This window comes from Chiloscyllium plagiosum, unplaced genomic scaffold, assembly GCF_037043375.1.
Source record: "Chiloscyllium plagiosum isolate Xiang-an unplaced genomic scaffold, Cpla_swu_hap1 HiC_scaffold_11, whole genome shotgun sequence".
In the NCBI taxonomy this organism is placed as follows: Eukaryota; Metazoa; Chordata; class Chondrichthyes; order Orectolobiformes; family Hemiscylliidae; genus Chiloscyllium; species Chiloscyllium plagiosum.
In genome coordinates this window covers 78724623-78744565 of record NW_028270149.1, presented here as the reverse complement: position 1 = coordinate 78744565, position 19943 = coordinate 78724623, and the positions used below count along the sequence as shown (strand labels likewise).

Sequence of the window (19943 nt, the reverse complement as noted above, 5' to 3'; positions counted from 1 at the left end):
TTTCTTTGTTTTTTGTTCTATAACATAGTTTAGCCGAGTGTCTGGACCATGCGACCGAGCCGGATAATCCAATATTCGGATAATTAAACGCCAGATAATCGAGTTTCCTCTGTATAGTACAGTGCAAAACATAAGAAATAAGGCTAAAAGTCACACATTACAGACCTTCTTAGTGTTAAACAGAAATTAATGAAATAAAGCTGAAAGTTCAAACATTACAGTCTTTCTTAAGTGCTTAGCCATGGTGGGACTGCACTTAGAGGAATCACCTCGAGACCAGATGTTGATACTGAGGCCACGCAGCCGAGGTATCACCATGTACCACTGAAAGACCACTACACCAAACCGGGAGGCTGCCATGCCAGGCTGGGAGTCTGCAACGCGAAGCAAGTTTTATCTTTGAGATGGTGGAACAATAATAGAGAAAGTAGAAATGTTTGATTTTTCTGGATCAACGCTTGGACTCGGAACGTTCCTTAAGGAGCTGAAATGAATATGGTTGTATGGTTGAGTTTTTGATGGAATAGGCTGATGGTGCAATGGGAAGGCTCCGTAGCTGGGAGAAAAAAAAGAGAGGAAATAAAAAGAGAAAAGAGAGAGAAAGAAAAAGAGAAGGAAACAAACAGAGTATCTTACTCCATGGCCTTCTTGGAAGTGTGTGTACATTTATCTGTGTGTATAGTTACTTGCATGTTGGCTGTAGTCTCAAACTGACTTTTATAATTGGCTGGTGTAGACGCTGAAAACCTGTGATGCATGTGCGGGGCATGACTTATCCAGTTAATTATGAAATATCATTTTAAAATGTTCGGATTTTGATTTGAATTTTGAAAGTACCCAATGCCACGCAGGTACCTGGGAGACTCGGATGTTCTCGGTGTTCCATGTTGCAGCAGCACTCTTTAGGAGAGATCAGCAAATGAGAGACACGCTGGCCAGAGTTTGATTTATTTCCTGCCATTGGTTTTGTTGATATGTGGCTGCCTTGTGCTGTTGGGTTTTTTCTGTCAGGAAGTGTATGGGGTCTTCCCAAATATTTAATAGCTCCTGTACTTAAGGGGCTAATCCAAATTGTAGTCATGTAAAAATGAAGGACAGCCACTATCAACAACACCTCAGGATGCCCACATATACCGATGCCAGCTGCTGAACAAGGCCTGGGTGGCAATCGCATCCCAGGAGCACTAAAAGTAACTGCTGCCCGTTATTCCTTTGTCAGTGGGTCATTTCTGAGAACTACAAGTGACCTCTGTGGACTCTTGGAGTGCAGTGGAAGCATCCCTACCTCGAGACCAAATAGGTCAGGGTTCAAATCCCACCTGCCCCAGCATAAGTCACAACATGACTGATCTAGCTGATTGAAAATACAAGAGGGCACCACTGTTTCATTTTACAGCTGTCAAATCGTACATACTCCCAGGGCGCACACATGCTCTCTTCAGGACAGATCACCGATTCATCTCATTCTCCATTGGCACAGGGGGGCTCAGGCAGCAAGGGCATTAGGGATTGTCAGTGTCCCGCTGGTTCACAAAGCAATAGGGGCACCTTATCACTAACCAGTGGTCTTTGTGAACAGTAAAAGGACAGCACTTCCTCAATGTTCGAATCACGAGTGAGCACAGCACCCAGATTGGACAGGTTCTGTGCTTGATACCCAGAGAGCTGTCTTCAAGTGTCCAGCCTGGACTGCTCAAAGGGATCAGCTGCTTTTTAACTGCCTCAGCCCAGACAAGGTTAGTCACTGGGACAGAGGGTATACTGCCCCCATTCCTGGCTGATGACACTCTCGAACTGACACTGAGGACGGACACAATATTGGCCACACTTCCGCACTGGACATTGTAGAACTAACAATCAGCCTCACGATCAGTCAGGTGTTGCCATTTAGTTTACTCAAGAGACAGGGTGTCCCATCGCATCATGGGGTCTGTTGTCAAAGGGGAAGACAAGGAGATACAGCGGAGTGTACCATTTACAAGGCACACTTCAGCAACTCACCAACCCTCCTTCAGTTAACACCACCTTCCAAACCCATAACACCGAGCAGGACAAGGGTAGCAAATGCATGGGAACATCACTATCTCCAAGTCTGCCCCCAAGTGACACTCCATCCTGGTTTAGGACTTACAATCACCATTCCTTCACTGCCATTGTGCCAAGTTCCTGTTTGACCTTTAAGATTGGATCTGAATTGCGGAATGTGATCAGATGTTAAAATTCTGGTCAAAAATCATCTAGAAAGTTTTAGATTCCAAACCAAGGCATGGGTGGGGAGGCAAAAACAATTTCCTCTCTAGCAAGCTTCAAGTGTTGTCATAATGAGGAGCTGGAATGCCAGCTAATTGCAGCACCGCTATAGATCCAGAGGAGGGCAGTGTAGGGCCACACAAGTTCAGCACATCTTTCTGCAAGTGCACACTCTGGGCAGACAGGAGCTCCGGGGAGAGGAAGCACTGAGCAAATAAGGTCTCTGTAATGTCTCTCAAACCTTGCCAAAGGGTTGATCTCATTAAAGCAGGTATCATTGCTTTAATGACAGGTTTCTTTGTCTGCTACATAAAATGCTCAGCTGCATCTCCAGAAATAGAGACAGAATGGAAGCAGAGAAGCAACAAAGGGATATAGAGATCAATAGAGACAGACCAAGGATAAAAAACACAGAGAAATTACAGACAAACAGAGTGCAATATACGAAGGTAGAGAGTCAGACAAAAAGACATGAAGCGAGAGAGACTGAGAGAGCTAGAGAGATATGATGTTGAAAATAATCAGAGGCATGAGGAAAGATGTTTAGGCAGAAACAAAAAGTCAGAAGGAAATAGATGGAGAGTTAGAGAGAGGCTGTGTTACCAGCACTGCCTATGCTCGTGGTGATTGTGCGAGAGAGAAGCTGCAAACCATCAAACTCGTTCTTGAAATGAAAGATTCAAAGATGCTGCCACTGTCAGGGCACAGAGAGCAGACAATTACCACTGGCAAGGGATATTATGCATTGAGCTGGAGGAAACATCTATTTGGGACAAGCTTAAATTGCATCTCTTGGACATGTCCAAAAGCACTACACAGCCAGTGAAGCACTTCTGAAATATACTTGCGGCTGTAATGTGTGGAAACAGTAGTCACAGTGCACAGCAAGCTGTCACAGACTACTATGAGATCAATGAGTAGGTAATCTGATAATGATGATACAGACTCCAGAAAAATACTACTTCTCCCTTCAATGTGTGAGACCTTTTACATGAGTCAGTAGTGAAAGGGTAGCTGAGAGACTTCAGAAGTACAGCATTGATATTGGGTACATTTTACATATAACATACGTGATGTGAAATGTTAGTTATCAGCATTCATTACAGCTCTGTGCCAGGTTAGATTACGGGGAGGATTTGAATTTGCAGTTTGAGAAGGGGGAAGGGTGTTAATATTGATACAAGGCTGATGTCGTCCCGAATGGAAAGAATGAAAACCGTGGATTCTTCCCCATTTAACACAGTGCCTCAACACGGGAGTCTGAAATCATAGCATTGACTGGGTAAGCAGTGCCGTTGTTTACATGTGCAGACCGAAGGTGATAAACCTCGCAATGACATTAATTTTCATATTTCCTTTTCCACTAATTATCTCTGCACCAGCTCTGCTTGAGCTGACTGAAAATGTCTTAATACAGCAACAGATGAACCTTGCAATTCAAATCACTGCTGTTCCTTAAAAGAGGAACTCCCGAAACAAGATCACATTTAGAGTTTCAGAAAGTTATTACACCCACTCAACAGGGCAAAGAATTTAATATTAATTTAATGTTACATCCCAAAGGCAGACCTTCCCTCAGCCCTGCACTGATGTGTCAGCTTATAATTACTGGTCACCTTGAAGATTACGCCAAAAAAGTGTCTGAGGATTGACACAACCTTTCAAGTCAGATGCGGAAGAGTTATTATTGAGTTACAACCAATGGTCCATGGAAAGTGTGAAGAAGAAAAGGTAATTGGAGGAAATAGAGGGAGGTATGTATGTGTGTATGTATATGTGTGTATATGTGTATATGTGTGTATGTATATGTGTGTATGTGTATATATGTGTGTGTATATGTGGTGGAGTGTGTATGTATATGTGTGTATGTATATGTGTGTGTATATGTGTGAGCGAGTGTATGTGTATGCATAGGTATGTATGTGTATATATATGTATGTATGTGTTTGTGTATATGTATATGTGCGTGTATATGTCTCTGTATCTGTGTGTGTATAAGTGTGTGTATATATGTCTGCATGTGTATATGTGTGTGTCCTGTTATATGTATGTCTGTGTGTATATGTGTTAGGGTTAGTGTATATGTGATATGTGTGTCTGCATATATATATATGTCTGTGTGTGCACATTTACATGTGCGTATGTGTGTGGAGGTGGGTGCGGTGGATAGCGAGATTAATTTTGGATTGTTGCATGTGAAAGTCGAACCGGACACTGCAAAGCGATGACTGTGACTCTATTACATGTTGTATTACCTAGTCCCCAAGTAGGCAAAGTGGATCACTGTGAGTCTCCAGGCCCTCTTCAGTTCTGGAAACTTCCCAGGCCTTTATAGTTGGTGCTTGCATTTGCAAGCTGACAGACCTGAGAGTGTTCTCAAGATCACTGAGTGTTCCTTTGGCCAGAAAGGCTGGAACAAGAGGTTAGTGCGGAATCCCAGTTCAATCCTACAGGATCCATGCTGTAATTAGGGCTGTGCTTTGACAGTTCAACAACTTGATGACACATAGTGTCCAGGAACTTTACAACGCTGCTATTGCCACCCCATCATATACTGTATAAGGCTCCTTTGAGGCAGCTCTTTGAAATGGTAGTAAGACATTGTGGAGTTTCTGCCTTAGCTGAGTTGGGAGGAAACGGCTATGCAGGGAACAAGTCTTTCTGTCTGGATCCAACACACTGAAGGAAGGGTGTATGACTGAAGAATGGTGATACATATGTTATGGTGTTGTCAATTCATTTCCACTAATCCTGTTAGCCATGGGGAGATGGTAATGCTAATGCCACTGGACTGGTAAAGCCAGAGGTCCTGGGGACAGAGCTTCAAATCCCATCTTGGCAGCTAGTGCCATTTAAATTCAGACAATAGTATCTGCAGCCTCAAAACAAACAGAAATTGCTGGAAAAGCTCAGCAGGTCTGGCAGCATCTGTGGAGAGGAGAACTGATGGTAACTGACAAGAAGTTGAGTTTTATGAAGAAGATAGAGTGTGGGAAGGGGGTAAAGAGTGAATGATAGATAGACAGAACTGGGTCCACTGCTTTTTGTCATAGAGTCATAGAGATCCCAACCCAATCTAGTCCCACCTGCCAGCACCTGACCCATATCCCTCCAAACCTTCCCTATTCATATACCCATCCAGATGCCTTTTAAATGTTGCAATTGTACCAGCCTCCACCACTTCCTCTGGCAGCTCATTCCATACATGTACCACCCTCTGCGTGAAAAAATTGCCCCTTAGGGGTCTCTTTTATATCTTTCCCCTCTCACCCTAAACCTATGCCCTCTAGTTCTGGACTCCCCCACCCGAGGGAAAAGACCTTGTCTATTTATCCTATCCAGGCCCCTCATGATTTTATAAACCTCTATAATGTCACCCCTCGGCCTCCGATGCTCTAGGGAAAACAGCCCTAGCCTGTTCAGCCTCTTACTATAGCTCAAATCCTCCAACCCTGGCAACATCCTTGTAAATCTTTTCTGAACCCTTTCAAGTTTCACAACATCTTTCCGATAGGATGGAGACCAGAATTGCACGCAACATTTCAAAAGTGGCCTAACCAAGTCCTGTATCGCTGCATCATGACCTCCCAACTCCTGTACTCAATACTCTGACCAATAAAGGAAAGCATACCAAACGCCTTCTTCACTATCCTATCTACCTGCGACTCCACTTCAAAGGAGCTATGAACCTGCACTCCAAGGTCTCTTTGTTCAGCAACACTCCCTCAGACTTTACCATTAAGTGTATAAGTCCTGCTAAGATTTGCTTTCCTAAAATGCAGCACCTCGCATTTATCTGAATTAAACTCCATCTGCCACTTCTCAGCCCATTGGCCCATCTGATCAAGATCCCATTTATATAAATGATTTGAATGTGAACACATGAGGCACGGTTAGTAAATTTGTAGATGACACCAACATCAGAGGTGTAGTGGGCAGCGAAGAACATTACTTCAGAGTACAACAGGACCTTATCAAATAGGCTGATTGGCCGGGGAGAGGCAGAGGGAGTTTAATTTAGATAAATGTGAGGTGCTGCATTTTGGAAAGGCAAATCATATATATATGGTAAGGTCGTGGGGAGTGTTGTTGAACAAAGAGACCTTGGAGTGCAGGTTCATAGTTCCTTGAAAGTGGAGTCGCAGGTAGATAGGATAGTGAAGAAGGCGTTTGGTATGCTTTCTTTTATTGGTCAATGCATTGAGTATAGGAGTTGGGAGGTCATGTTGCGGCTGTACAGGACGTTGGTTAGGCCACTGTTGGAATATTGCATTCAATTCTGGTCAGCTATTGGAATGATGTTGTGAAACTTGAAAGGGTTCAGAAACAATTTACAAGGATGTTGCCAGGGTTGGAGGGTTTGTGTTATAGGGAGAGGTGGAAAAAGCTGGGGCTGTTTTCCCTCAGGTGTTGGAAACTGAGGGGTGAACCTATAGAGATTTATAAAATCGTGAGGATCATGCTGAGGGTGAATAGTCAAGGTCTTTTCCCCAGCGTAGGGGTGTCCAAAACGAGAGGGCACAGGTTTAAGGTGAGAGACTAATGATTTAAAAGGGACCTAAGGGACGGAGAGGGTGGTGCGTGTATGGAATGAACTGCCAGAGGAAATGGTAGAGGCTGGTACAATTACTACATTTAAAAGGCATCTGAATGGGTATATGAGTAATAAGGGTTCAGAGGGATATGGGCCAAGTGTTCGTAAATGGGACTAGATTAATTTAGGATAGTTGTTTGGCATGGACTACCTGGATCAAAAGGTTTGTTTCTGTGCTGTACACCTCCAAGACTCTATAACAGTTGGACAAAGGAATGGATAACGATCAGGCTCGGAGAATGCTGGGGACAATTAGTGGCGAACAATGGGTTATTTGTAATAACAGATCATGTGTAGTGTGGGGTTGGGGTAAAATCATGAGAGAAAGTGTCTGAATTCCTAAATATGTACAGTCCAGAAGGCTGTGGTGTACCCTTGTCCTCACCTACCATCCCAGCAGTCTCCACATCCAATACATCATCCTTAAACACTTCCACCAATTCCAACCAGACCCCACCACCAAGAACATCTTCCGTCCTCACCCCTCTCTGCCTTCCACAAGGACCGTTCCCTTCGATTGTTCTTTGTTTGCGTTACTCTCCACACTGACCCCACCCCCCGAACCTCCAGGTACCTTTCCCTGCAACTGGAAAGGATGCAAAACCTGCTGGTACACCAGCACTCTCACCTCCATCCAAGGGCCCCAAACAGATCCTCCCAGGTGAGACAGAGCTTCACCTGCCTCTTTTCCAATCTAGGAGAAAGTGAGGACTGCAGATGCTGGAGATCAGAGTTAAGAGTGTGGTGCTGGAAGAGCACAGCAGGTCAAGCAACATCCGAGGAGCAGGAGAGTCGATGTTTTGGGCAAAAGCCCTTTATCAGGAATGAGGCTGTGAGCTGAGGGGGTGGGGTTGGGGGGAAGGTAGCTGAGTGTGTGGATGGAAGTAGGGATAATGGCGATAGGTCAGAGGGGAGGGTGGAATAGATAAGTGGGAAGGAAGATGGACAGGTAGGACAGTTCAAGAGCGTGGTGCTGAGTTGGAAGGTTGGATCTGGAATAATGAGGGGAAATGAGGAAACAGATGAAATCCACATTGATGCCCTGAGATTGAAGGGTCCCTAGGTGGAAGATGAGGTGTTCTTCCTCCAGGCATCGGGTGGTGAGGGAACGGTGGTGGAGGAGGCCCAGGACCTGCATGTCCTTGGCGGAGTGGGAGGGGGAATTGAAGTGTTCGGCCACGGGGCGGTGGGGTTGGTTGGTGCAGGTGTCCTGGAGATGTTCTCTGAAACGCTCTGTGAGTACGTGTCCAGTCTCCCCAGTGTAGAAGAGACCGCATCGGGAGCAACGGATACAATAAATGACATGTGGAAGTGCAGGTGAAACTTTGATGGATGTGGAAGGTTCCTTTGGGGCCTTGGACGGAGGTGAAGGGGGATGTGTGGGCGCAGGTTTTGCAATTCCTGCGGTGGCAGGGGAGGGTGCTGGAAGGGGGGGTGGGGGGATGGTGTTGGTGGGCTGCGTGGACCTGACGAGGGAGTCACAGAGGGAACGGTCTTTACGGTAAGTGGATGGGGTGGGGAGGGAAGTATATCTCATGGTGGGGTCCATTTGTAGATGGTGGAAATGGCAGAGTATGATGCGATGTATACGGAGGTTGGTGAGGTAGAAGGTGAGGACCAGGGAGTTCTGTCCTTGTTGCAGTTGGAGAGGTGGAGTTTGAGGGTGGAGTTGCAGGCAATGGATGAAATGTGCTGGGGGGCATCATTACCATGTGGGAGGGGGAAATAGCGATCCTTAAAGAAGGAGGCTATCTGATGTGTTCTATGGTGGAAACCGTTCTCCTGGGAGCAGATGCAGCAGAGGCGGTGGATTTGGGAATAAGGGATAGCATTTTTGCAGGAAGTAGGGTGGGAGGAGGTGTAGCCCATGTAGCTGTGGGAGTTGGTGGGTTTGTAGAAGATGTCAGTGTTGAGTCGGTTACCGTTGATGGCGATGTAGAGATCCAGGAAGGGGAGCTCCCTCGTCAGGTCCACGCCCTCCCACCAACCCACCCTCTCCTCCCAGCACCTTCCCCTGCCACCACAGGAATTGCAAAATCCACTCCCACACCTCTCCCTTCACCTCCATCCAAGGCCCCAAAGGAGCCTTCCCCATCCATCAAAGTTTCACCTGCACGTCCACACATTGCATTTACTGTGTCCATTGCTCCCGATGTGGACTCCTCTACGTTGGGGAGACAGGACACCTTCTCTGGGACACCCACACCAATCAACCCCACCACTCTGTGGCAGAACACTTCAACTCCCCGTCCCACTCTGCTGAGGACATGGAGGTCTTGGGCCTTCTTCATCACCACTCTATAACCACCTGATGCCTCGAGGAAGAATGCCTCATTTTCCGCCTCAGGACTCTCCAACCCCAGGGCATCAATGTGGACTTCACCAGTTTCCTCATTTCTCCTCCCCCCACCTTACCCCAGTTCCAACCTTCCAGCTCAGCACCGTCCTCATGATCTGTCCTACCTGTCCATCTTCCTTCCTACCTATCTGCTCCACCCTCCCCTCCCACTTATTGCCATTCCCCCACCTCCATCTACCTATTGCACTCTCAGCTACCTTGCCCCCAGCCCCACCCCCCTCCCATTTATCTCCCTCAGCTCCCAGTTTCATTCCTGATGAAGGACGTTTTGCCCAAAACATCGACTTTCCTGCTCCTCAGATGCTGCCTGACCTGCTGTACTTTTCCAGCACCACACTCTCGAATCTATTCCAACCTAGGTTACTGCATCAGGTGCTCCTGACGTTGTCTTCTTTACATTCAGGAGACTGAACGTAAACTTAGGAAACGGCTCACCGGGCATCATAGCCGAACTGCAGGGGCCGACTGGACCTCCCAGTCACCGCCCATTTCAATTCTCCTTCCCATTCCCTTTCTGACATGACCATCCTTGGCCTCCTCCATTACCACAATGAACCAAACCGCAAATTGCAGCAACACCACCTCATCTTCTGCCTGGGTACCCTACAGCCCGGAGGACTTAATATCGAATTCTCCAATTTCAAATAACCTCCCATCCCATCCCCCGACTCCTTTCCCAGCCCCTCCCCTTCCCATCCACTGCCCTCTGCCACCAACTGGATTCATTCCTCCCATTAACCAATCAGGTGGTACCCTCTACTTGTCTTCACCTGTCCCCTCTTCACCACCCAGCCCCCTCCCCCTTTATCTGCAGCTCCCCTTGCATCCACCCCCAGTCCTGAAGAAGGGTTATCCCTGAAAAGTCAACTTCTCCACCTCCTGATGCTGCCTGGCTTGTCCGCCCAGCCTCCTGCCTGTCCACTGTAGTGTTCCCAAGCTGAAAATGTGGGGCTGTTCTTCCAGCTTACACTAAGCTCCACTGGAGCACTGCAGTGTGGTCTCAGTAATGGTGACTACAATAACTACTGCCAATTGCTGTAAAATCCCAGCTGGATCATTGGCTTTTGGGGAAGGAACTCTATCATCCTTACCTGGTCTGGCCTACATGTGACCCCAGACCCACAGTAATCTAGTTGACTCTTAACTGCCCTCTGAAATGGCCGTTCAAGGTGCGGTAAATGCTGACCTCACCAGGAACACCCACACCCCCAAGAAATAACAAAGCAAACAGCAGGGATGATTAGGCCAACACGATCATTCCCATTAACCAGACTGAGAGACATCATAGAGGTTTCACTTCTTACTCTGCACCTTTTGAGTGAAAATCATTAATTGGTGCAACAAATAGGTAAACTCCCATTAAATATTTAAAGATTTTTAAGGTGAGAGGAGAAAGATTTTGAAAGAGACCGGACGGGCAACTTTTTCCATACAGAGGGTGGTTCACGTGTGGAATGCACTGCCAGGGGAAGTGGTGGATGCAGGTACTGTTCCAACATTTAAAAGATATTAGGATAAGTACATGAAGAGGAAAGGTTTGGAGGGATGTAAGTCCAAGTTCAGGGAGGTGGGCGTAGTTTCTTTTGGGATTGTAGTCTGCATGGACTGAATAGTCTGTTTCTGTGCTGTATGATCCTATAAATAAAAACCCAGATGAGTATGTTTACTGACCTTTCCAGACCATAGAGGCAGGTGGGTAGTCAGCAGAAGCAGCTGAACAGGGACTGAGATACACTCACCATCAGGATGAGTGGTGGGTTGCAGGAGTGAAAGGGCAGTTTCTGACTGCACCTGATCTTTCCCGCCGAATGATGACTCAAACTCACATCCCCGACCTGGTTTGTGAGGCCCCAGGTCGTTTTGGTTTTAATTGGGTTGGAGATGGTAAATGTCGGTGATGTTTTCCAAGTGCAGGGAAAGGTAAGCAGGGACAGTGTACATCAAGTTGCACTCAGTGACTGACACCAGTTTCCCCAAGTTCATGGCAACTCACCTGAAACAAAAAGGCCAAGAAACAATGAGAGGTGAAACCATGAACTGCACTGCTACAAGTCAGCTCACATCGTGAGGGAATATAACACGCTGTTTCACACCTTCAGTGCCATCCACTTTCTTCACTTCTTGCCCCTTTTTATTCCCTTCTCATCTTAGCCCCTTCCTCTCCTCCCATTCACCCCCACCCCTTCTCTTTCCCTCTCCCATTCCCCCCCTCCACCCTAACTTCCCCCACCACTTTCCCTTACCCCTCCCTTCTCCCCCCTTCACCCATCTCCTCCAACCCCCTCTCCCCTCCTACCTCCTTCTCCACCACCCCTTTCCTCCCATTCCCCCTCCTCCCCTCCTCCCCCTCACATCCCCTCTCCCTCCCCTTTCCCCTCTCCCCTTCCACCCCTCCCCTTCTCCCCTCTCGATATTAAGACCTCCGGGCTGATATCACCTGATGAAGGAGCGATGCTCCGAAAGCTAGTGTGCTTCCAATTAAAACCTGTTGGACTATAACCTGGTGTTGTATGATTTTGAAATTTGTACACCCCAGTCCAACACCGGCATCTCCAAATAATGTGTTGGAGCTGGGGACCAATTGTACATCAAACTGGAAAATCCAAGGAACACTGATTCCATGATATGTATCATTGATGCCACCCAGGCTAAAAAAATCCAGATGTAATGTGCCATTTCAGCCTCAGCTTTGTGATGGCACAGTCATCTCTGAGTTAGAAAGTTTGGGGTTCAAGACCCATTCCACTCATTTGAGTACACTTTTCTTTAGGTTAACCCTTCAGTACAGTATAGACCATGCTACATAGTGAAAGCTGGTTGAAACACTAAACAGAGACACTAACTGCCTGATCTGGTAAACATAAAAACCTGATATCACCAGTTGAGGAACAAAGAGTAGTCGCAATATTATGGTGAAAATTCATTTGTCAACGAGCACCAGCAAAATAGTGGTTAATTATTACTTTGCAATTTTGGAGTTTGATTGGTCATGTTTGTCTCTGAGAGCTTTTTTAAAAAAAATTGTTTGTATCACATGTTGGCATCAGATGCAAGGTCAGTCCAAGTCACTTGTTAAACCTTTACATTGTATACAGTTCCTACACCACACATTGAGAAGAGTGCAAAAAAGATTTACAAGAATGATTCCAGGGATGATGTTTCACTCACAAGGAAAAGATTGGAGAAGTTGAGACTCAGAGTTATATAGATATGCAGCACTGACCAAGTTTCCCAAACTAAACTAGTCCTATTTACCTGCGTTTGGCCCATATCCCTCTAAACCCTTCCTATTCGTGTACCCATCCAGATGTCTTTTAAATGCTGCAACTGTACCAGCTTCCACAACTTCCTCTGGCAGCTCATTCCATACACCCATCACCCTCTGCATGAAAAAGTTGCCCCTTAGCTCGCTTTTAAAACTTTCCCCTCTCACCTTAAACCTATGCCCTCTAGTTTTGGACTTCCTTACTTTGGGGGGGAAAATACCTTGTCTGTTTACCTTAACCAGGCCCCTCATGATTTTATAAAACTCTATAAGATCACCCCTCAGTCTCCGACCCTCCAAGGAACATAGCCCCAGCTATTCAGCCTCTCCTTATCGTTCAAACCTTCCAATCCTGGCAATATCCTTTTTAAATCTTTTCTGAACCCTTTCAAGTTTAACAACATCTTTTTGAGTTGCTGGTTCTATTTGAAATCAATCCCATTTAGCCTGGCAGTGGTGCCAAATAATGTGACATGGGTCAAACTCAGTGTGAAGACCAGGATTTTTTTTCTCTACAAAATCTATGGGGTAGTCACTGTTAGCCAATGTAGTCATAGACATCTGTATCTACAACAGCATTATTAGTAAGGGTTTCCTCACCTGCTACCACAGGCTGAGTAGCAGGTAATCAGTCTCTCAGGACAACACTTCAAAATTACTAAATTGGCTGTGAAGAATTTTGAGACTGTGATGATTTGGAAGTGGCTACATACATTCACTTGCATGTAAGTGAAGAAGCACCTGATAGTTTTTAACAATTCCTTCTCAGGATTTGGACACAGCTGAACAACATTCATTGCCCGAGCCAAGCTGTCCTGAGTTGAACTTCGAACATAAGAACATAAGGGGGTGCAGAGGAGGTTCACTGGGTTGATTCTGGAGTTAAGGGGGTTGGCTTATGAGGAGAGACTGAGTAGACTGGGATTACATTCATTGGAATTTAGAAGAATCGAGGGGGATCTTATAGAAACATATAAAATTATGAAGAGAATAGATAAGACAGACATAGAGAGGATGTTTCCACTGGTGGGTGAAACTAGGACAAGAGGGAACAGATTTAGCACGGAATTGAGAAGGAACTTCTTCACCCAGAGGGTTGTTAATCTATGGAATTCCCTACCTAGTGAAGTGGTTGACACTACTTCAGTGAATGTTTTTAAAGCAAAGATAGAGATTTTTGAACAATAAAGGAATTAAGGGTTATGGTGAGCAGGCGGACTAGTGGAGCTGAGGCCACGAGAAGATCAGCCATGATCTTACAGAATGGCAGAGCAGGTTCGAAGGGACAGACGGCCTATTCATGCTCCTACTTCTTATGTAAGCCTAGCTGTCCTGAGTTGAACTTGTCTTTGTGGCCGTATGGTCAAATGGAGTGGCTAGTGAGGCCATTTTAAAGAGTAGTTAGGTATAAAGTACCTTTGCGTGGGACAGGAGGCAGACCAGACTTGGTAAGAACAGTACCGCACAATATAGAACATCAGTGAACTTCCTGAGTAGTTGATGACAATGAAAACATGGATAAAGAAATATGAGCAGGGAGCTCAATAATGAAGGTCTTTTGCCCGATTCTCCTGCTCCTCGGATACTGCCTGACCTGCTGTGCTTTTCCAGCACCACACTCTCGAGCTCAATTAATCTAGCCTTGCCATATATGCCATGGGAACATATGTTACATTAAATCTTGTGGCAGCCCATGTTTTCAGGGAATTTAAATGAATTCCAAAATGGAACCACCACTGGCTAGATTCTCCAAACAACAATGTGGGAAGTGGCGCCTAATTGGCTCTTACATGGCTCTCAATTGGACATCGAGAATTGTCTACACGGTTGCTGGTGATATGCCACAGCAGCTGAAAAGCAATGGCTCTTGCTTCCTAACCCCAATGCAAAGGGTTGGTAATGTTCAGCCTTGTGTCTGTTTTGTAGAACTCTTGCTTCTGAGCCAGAAGATTGCGTGTTGAATCTCATCCAGGCTGACACGCAATGGAGGAATGAGAGAGTGCTGTGCTGCTCGAAGTTTTATTAGTTTGCAAATGAAATCTAAAAATAAGCTCCTATTTACCTTCTCATGTAGATGATTTGAAGAGCAGAGAAATAAATAGTCAGGAATAGACTGTTAAAAGTATTTTCCATTGGTTATAAAGTGCTTTGGAATCTCCTCAAGTTGTGGAAAATTCTACATAAATGCATGCATTTCTTATATTTTATGGAAAAAAGATTATTTAAAAAGGCAGATTTTTTCTAATTATAACTTGGATGTTTACAAGTCACTGACACATCTCTCCAAACAATTCATCAGTGAATTTATATTGGTTGAATGTTCCCTTTCCTCAAGCATGTTTTCCTGATAAAATGTCATCTTCACTGTCTCTGCTGACTGCGTGATGTGCAATAAATGTTCAGTTATTCTCAGGACACAGAGTTGTGGGGGTTGCCATGTGATCCATGGACTGGAAAGATGACTTATCTTGAAGACTTTTACACAATGGAGCTATGCAGAGATAAGCAGAGTTGCTGATTGTTATTTTTCTCACAATATGTTTACATGATCCACCTTAATAGATAATAATCACAATAGATAACAATCACCATAAACAGGGACATGACAAGTATCTCAACTGCATCTCTAAAGACGCCAACCAAAGGCGAGATCCAAACATGTTAAAAAAATGTACTCTCTGATATAAGGCCCATATGATCTAACCATATCTGTCTGACTGAGCCTAGCCCCTAATCAGCTTCACTAGCATTCTGGCCTGTCACAGTGAAAGGTGGGTCTTTGAACAGTCTTCAATTACAGAGAGATCTTTTAAGGCAGCCTGTAACAAACATGGATTGAGCTTGTGGTACATTAATCACTGTCATTGTGCTTGACAGTTTATGGAATTGTGTAGAGGAGCCTTTGGGTATTCCTGCACCGCTATATCAGGATTTCATCTGTTCCAGTGTTCCTGTGGATCTCAACGGTGAAAGCTACCAAGTGTGTGGTATGCTTCACAGCATCTACTGTGCCATTCCAATTATCTGCTGACCATTTTATTAATCATCCAGGGTACAGTTAGGTGACCACCTAAAATGTCTTTCTATAATCTATAAATGATCTTTTAGACACCAAAGGACCTTTCATCCATTCCAGATGAATCTATCTCTTTAGTAACTTCTAGCTTTTGGGCAGCTTATGTTCTGCCTTGCCCTCAGCTTGCCTCTTACTACTTTATATCTATCTTTTCTCCCCACTCCCCCAATTAAAATTGTAGTTAGCTCAAAGGTGTTCCTTGCATTCACTTTTTGTTCTGTTTGATATTCAGAACACTGTTAGTTTTCCCCTTGAAAAGGGTCCAGTTGCCAGCTTTTTTCCTCAGCTTTCCTCATCGTATAGTCCTTTGACGTTACTTTCAGAATGTTATTTCTGTGTGGGAACTGAGTGGCTTTGAACAAATACTTTGTGGCTATGCTTGCAGGTTTGGGTATCGGGTCTGAAATCCTGAAGAGGATTAGTCAGGTAAATGAAAATTCAAAATTTCTGCGTAATGACCAAACATGCTACTGCTTAAAAACCTTTCCTCACGTTTCTGTGATTTAAATTTGATTTCTGTTTCTCCTTGCTTAGATAACAATCCAGAACCGGTGTTACAGCATGCATTTTCTTGTTGTGAGGTGGAACACAGCCTCTATAGAATACTACACCAGGCGAGGTACTCTGGATTTGTCACAACAGGAAGGGTGGCATCTATTTAAATTCAGTAAAGAAAACATGATCAAACTGGCATCTGAGGAATGAAAGCAGCACCAGAAGACAACTAAGGCAGCGTGACGTTGCAGGTTTTTTTTCCTTATTTGAGGGAATAAACTTCTTTTTTGGGACAGGTGTTCTGCGCACAGCAGGATAGTTGAACATTTTTTCTATATTAGAAAATGACAGATCCCCTCGTGTACTGCACAATTCAATGACTGCATTTTCTAAGTGGAATGTGCTGTGATGGGTTCTCCAAACTGAAAAGGTACCATTGCTATTGAAGTTGAAGGCGATACTTGATTCAACATGAGTACATTAGTTACTAATATGTTAACACTTTCATAACGTACAGCCCTTAATTCAGCTTTGTATAGAGAATAGTGTCCTATTTTTAGAAAAGTAAATCAAAGCCACTATTTCTGACCTACTCTGACACTAATTTCTGTGTACTTGTATTAATAAGCAAAGCATTTTAGCAAACTGAGTACAGTTTCTTGCACCTCGTATTATAGAATGCTATTGTGCAGCTCATTTTGCCTGAGTCAGCACCTAGAGCAAGTACCAAGTTCATTAATTCTGCTGGAGTATCCAAGCAGTGAAGCTGAGACATCCATGGTAAAGGACTTCACAGCCAATTCCTACGCCATATAATTAAAAAAAAACACATTGTCAAATGAAGCTATTCACTTCTATGTTCATGAGTAAACTGAGCAACTTTTCAATTTTAAACTGTTGTGCTTTTGACAGCAAGTCCAAGGCTTCAGTCTAATAGATCAATATAATAGATTTGACTAAATTGTGGGAGTTGGTAATACAAATTGCTTTGCATTGCAAAGCAAGCACTTGCACCAAACCATATTCGAATATCCCTTCTCTCGTTTCTGATTCAGATATAAGAACCATTGATACTCCCATTTGAATAAATGTAATACGAAAACCTAGTCAAATTGTTTCAAGTCAAAGTTTAAAGCCAGTAACATCTCAATAGTCAAATGACTTCTTATATAATATGGTCTTGTTAATCGTTCCTGTTTGTAGTGGAACGAACTATGGCTGCTGAAAACATTACAAACTGGCTGTTGCTGTAGTTTTTTGACATGGATCAGGCACAATATGTCAAGGTATTGTGTGTTGTCAAACAAAAATCTGTCATCCTCCAATTGTCAAATAGGAAATATTGTTTAATAAAAGCAACCATTTCCTGCTCTTGACCTTGATGACAGGCCAGATTGAGAGTTAAATATTCGCAAGCAGCTGCCAATTCACAGAAACCTCCATTCACAATTTGCTTTTAAGACATGTCTATTTAAATAGGTTCCACACTGCACAAAGATGAGACTTAAAGTTCCAGGTGAGTAGCTTTGGCACAAACATTGAGACTCTAGTAACAGACTTCAAATTAATCATAAGAAATGATGAGATATGTGAAGCAAAAAAATATTCCAATGCACATACTGCATACAAAATGATAAAGTCTTAATGGCTAAAAGATGATTTGTTCTCTGCAGTATTTGAAAGGCCGACTTTTGCTTTCTTGATTCTCTCAATTTTAAAGCCCCTCGATTCTGTGTATGATCATGCTCCATTGGAGATGCTGGTTCATTTACTCAAAGGGGTGCAGGTTATGTTCGGTTGCTCCAAATCACCAAATACGTCTGTTGTAGTTGCAAGATACTGATGAAAGCTTCTCGCTCAAATTGTCCAATACTTCTAAGTGAAATAGATGCAATCTACATGCGATTTGCATTTCTGTTATTCCCATTTCTTGTTTCATGCACTTACATTGAACTACTGCATTGGATTGGATAGGTATATGGAGGATAGTGGGTTAGTATAGGTTAGGTGGGCTTGGATCGGCGCAACATCGAGGGCCAAAGGGCCTGTACTGCGCTGTATTCTTCTATGTTCTATGTACTCTGTACTCTGTAAGATAACAGAAGCTAGGAAATCTGTCATATCTCTATAATATAGAAGTTATGCCAGAAAGGTCTGCCTCATCCACAATGATGGGTGATGGAGGGGTCAATAATGGTATTTCTATGAGGTAAAAACAATGACTGCAGATGCTGGAAACCAGATTCTGGATTAGTGGTGCTGGAAGAGCACAGCAGTTCAGGCAGCATCCGAGGAGCTGCTCCTCGGATGCTGCCTGAACTGCTGTGCTCTTCCAGCACCACTAATCCAGAAAATGGTATTTCTATGTGTTTCACTTTCTCAGGCAAAGCTGCTGAGCTTCTTAATGTTTTAGATATTGAAGGTTTGCTTTGCCTGACCGCATATTACATGTGTTTATTTAATTAACATCTGGAGAGATAAAGGCCACCCTTGAGCTTGAGAACAAGATCTGCAGGACACAGAGAACCATTCCTTTTAGGATTGAATCTCTTCTTTGACTTTGTGCATGAGTTTTGAATATTAATTTCTTACCACATCATACAATATATCTGTCCAGAGTCCACATCAAAATCCATCTTTCTACTAGATGCAAGAGAAGTCTTGACATGCACTTATCACATGAAGTGTGAATAAGAATCATGAGGATATCTGGTTGCACGCTACACTAGAATTTAGTTGAATGGTTTGGAGTCCAGTAATATTTTAAATAATACCTTCCAAAACATTCAAATCCCAAGAGGAGTAAGCAGAACCAAGTCTAACTCAGAACGGCCATTAGAAGCACTTGTTTCTGGAGTGTAGTGGTTATCATGTTTCCCTCACATGCAGGAGTCCCTGATTTAAAACTAGGCAGAAACAGGGCTGTTGTCTCATTATCCAGGCAAGGTGCATTGTCCCTGCTTTTCAATAAAGGTGAACAAAGTTTGTTTGGGGCGGAATGGTGGATCAGCAGTTAGCACCAGGTCCTGGGTTCGATTCCACCCTCGGGCGACTGTCTGTGTAGAGTTTGCACATTCTCCCCATGTCTGCATGGCTTTCCTCTGGCTGCTCTGGTTTTCGCCTATAGTGGAGAAAATGAAGCCTGCAGATGCTGGAGATCAGTGTGGAGACTGTGGTGCTGGAAAAGCACAGGTCAGACAGCATCCGAGGAGCAGGGGAATCGATGTTTTGAGCATGTTCCTGATGAAGGGCTTATGCCCGAAACTTTGATTCTCCTGCTCCTCGGATGCTGCCTGACCTGCTGTGCTTTTCCAGCATCACGTTCTCTTTTCTCCCATAGTCCAAAGGTGTGCAGGTTAGATGGCTTGGCTATGCTAAATTGCCCATAGTGTCCAGTGATGTGTAGGTTAGGCAGATTAGCCAAAGAAAATGTAGGTCTGGGTACACTTGACAGGCCAAATGGCCTGTTTCCACACTGTAGGGAGTCTAAGCACAGTGGGGCAAATGGTCTCCTTCTGTGCAGTAACAGTAATGTGCTTCATAAAATGTCTTGCATTTTTCTGTGCTTCACCAAAAAACTTGACCAGTAACTAGAAAGGAAATGGTGTATGATCTGGGAACTGGAGAAATGTATCGCTCTGTGCAACAACGTGATTTCAATTAAATGCATGTTTTGTGCTCATCAAGATGCAAAGTCTGTATGTACAAACCAATCATTACATTCATGAGCGGCAATACAGAGTGTCTGGGTCAAACTTCCTAAAGACAATTGCCCCCCTTCCTATCATTTCATCTTCAATTCAGTGATAGAAAAAGATTAGAACTCAGCATCATGCCTACAAATGTAGCTTCTTGCCCTTTGATTAATGTTTGAGATGGCTGGAAGTGGTGTAAGACATTCTAG

At 44.2% G+C, this 19943-nt stretch overlaps 1 pseudogene; it reads right to left on the bottom strand.

The window, feature by feature from the left end:
* Nucleotides 1-451: 451 nt before the first annotated feature.
* Nucleotides 452-18675, bottom strand: LOC148148837 (uncharacterized; annotated as a pseudogene).
* Nucleotides 18676-19943: the final 1268 nt, after the last annotated feature.